Here is a 2,500-nt window from a genome sequence, read left to right as displayed (position 1 = left end):
AACACTACAATAAGGGCAATAACTCTAACTGTCGCCATTCAAGGCCATGAGATATGCCACAATTCAAGGGAAAGGAAGATGTTCGTCTCGTCATTATGATAAACTCCTCCGTGTGAAGTGGACCGTATCACACCTGCAAAATGTGACGTTAAGTGTTGCGTCAAGGAGAGAAAGAGAGAGAGAGAGAGAGAGATATGCTGTTACTACGGAACACGACGGCGGTATGTAAAACGTAAGTACGTACGTACGTACACCTTTCGCTGGTCAGTGACTTCTCGCCAAACCCCCTGGCAAGTCCCTAGCCGGCGCGGCACACGTACTGCACGTTGCGGTCTGTCGCATTCAGAAGCAGTGGGAGTCACGCAGTACCACGCTCCGAGAATATTATTCTTATGCTTCATTAACCCTTAAGGGATCGCGAGTATCCATCAATATGCTACCATGGAATTATATATATATATATATATATATATATATATATATATATATATATATATATATATATATATATATATATATGAGTACCTTTAGTATACAGTAGTAAGTTAACTCTGAATGACCTGAAAAAGATTAAATCCGTGTTTGAACGTGAATAAAAAAAAAAAAAGAATCCTTACATATGTCAGCAATACGGGGGGCATGAAATAAACAAATGTTCGCATCTTAAAGCGGAAAAAGACAGTGTAATGTACGTTTGTGATGCTTCATTATTTCAATTATTAGTCGATCCTGGTTATTGTTGTAAGGAAAACCACGTTTGCGAGTCTGTGGTTTTCAGGTGAACGACCAAGGTGAACGCTACTACAAAAATAGACTACTTAAAGTTTGGAGAGACTAGACTGGTGGCAGGTACACAGCATGTCTGTCGTGGTGCCTGACTGGCGGCCTCCGCCCGGAGAGACGGCTTGGTGCCTCAACACGTTGACACTTGAAATGTTTGCGGATTAGTCCCATTCACAATATTCATGATTGCACCTCTCATAAAATATGACAAGTGAAATCTTGCTTATAGGAAAAATGTTATAAACCAAAATATATTATACTGAAAAAGAAGCAATAAAGAATAGAAAGTGTTTCGTAGCTAATGCACATTGATTATAAGTATCAGTGGCACTACATGGTTCACAGAAATTTCTAATGTGTGTGTAACGTGAAGCGTTTGCCTACATACATATGATTATAGAGACCTGCAACTGTATCAAGAAATCATGCATCTAATTACTGTGCAATCTGCATCAATACTGGACGCTTACACAGCAAATGACTTCGTTTGCGGCAAAAAGGAACAGCAGATGATGATGTGTGTGCAACATCTGATGTAATATGTAGGCTAGCTAGGAGACTGAACTGCCCGGACTGGAAGCTTGCAAGAGAGAATTGCAGCTCACTGAAATGAGGCCCAGAATTCTTATTAGATTAGATGTTAAATAAACTTACTTGCCTTTGATAGAAGTGACAGTCCTTATGATTTACGGTAAGCGATGGTTAGAACGTCATATTCATCACCAATACCGGTGTCCTGCGAGATAGTCCTCAGGTGTCGCTTGCAACAGGTATCATTGACAAGGGACTCGCGTGCCGCGCAAACTGCGGGAGACAGGTTAGTAATTATGTAGAGAGGTAACAAATGCTTGATAAGTAAGGATATCAAACGTAAACTAAGCCAGGCATATTAAGGTATTCGCAATAAAATTAATTAAAAGCTTTACTTTTCGAAACATTCAATGTAAACATATCATAGGGAAGATATAATGAATGGGACATCTAACAATACTGATTCTATTCGTACTCCCATCTTCATTGAGTGTTCGGTGTTGTGTGATTTCGTCATATCGCTGGCAGTATCGCTGATTGTATGTGTCGTTCTCAATCAGTGTGTAATATCTGTACATTCAGAGAGAGAGAGAGAGAGAGAGAGAGAGAGAGAGAGAGAGAGAGAGAGAGAGTACATAATGAGGTGTTAGAGTGCGAGGGAGGGGCGGGGGTGGGTGGCGGTGACGGTGGTTGCAGTGCACTTGTACCGCTCTGTTGAGTCTCCTCAAGTTCCTCCCTTCCCCAGCGCCTCTCTCCCTGCCTGCCTCATCTCCGGGCGTGACTCGTTCCCTGCCCACCGCTCCGTAACACCACCCTTCTTAGCACATGGCACGTTTCACACTGCCTAGGGAACAGGGACCTATGACTCCACACCAGCTTCTTGATCGCCCTGTTGGCACCATCTCATGGCTGCCCGGCTCCATATTGCGTCTTGGTGCCTCGTGTATGCCGCAATTGTCACACTATCTCCATGTGAGCCCGAAAACACGCGGGGACAGCGACCCCAGACAGGGCGCAAAACACACAAACACACACTCTCTCTCTCTCTCTCTCTCTCTCTCTCTCTCTCTCTCTCTCTCTCTCTCTCTCTCTACCACGCACCTCTTGGCTTTTGCTGACTTGACCGATGAAGGACAAAAGCTCACATGCTCCCTCCCACCACCTGCCTGTCACCTGCCCACCCACC

At 43.9% G+C, this 2,500-nt stretch overlaps 2 protein-coding genes across 7 annotated transcripts in view; one reads left to right on the top strand and one right to left on the bottom strand.

The window, feature by feature from the left end:
- LOC123513136 (omega-amidase NIT2-like) overlaps window positions 1-1,556 on the bottom strand; it is a 27,270-nt gene extending 25,714 nt beyond the window's left edge. Inside the window, exon 1 of the mRNA XM_045270039.1 lies at window positions 1,442-1,556. The gene's annotated coding sequence lies outside the window, so the exon portion shown is untranslated. The remainder of the gene's footprint in view (window positions 1-1,441) is intronic.
- The window catches only part of LOC123513133, a 21,251-nt gene that overhangs the window by 7,757 nt on the left and 10,994 nt on the right, over window positions 1-2,500 (top strand). The gene's annotated exons all lie outside the window — the stretch shown is intronic.

Source organism: Portunus trituberculatus, chromosome 35 (genome assembly GCF_017591435.1).
Source record: "Portunus trituberculatus isolate SZX2019 chromosome 35, ASM1759143v1, whole genome shotgun sequence".
Taxonomy (NCBI): Eukaryota; Metazoa; Arthropoda; class Malacostraca; order Decapoda; family Portunidae; genus Portunus; species Portunus trituberculatus.
This window is presented reverse-complemented; position numbering and strand designations above follow the sequence as displayed.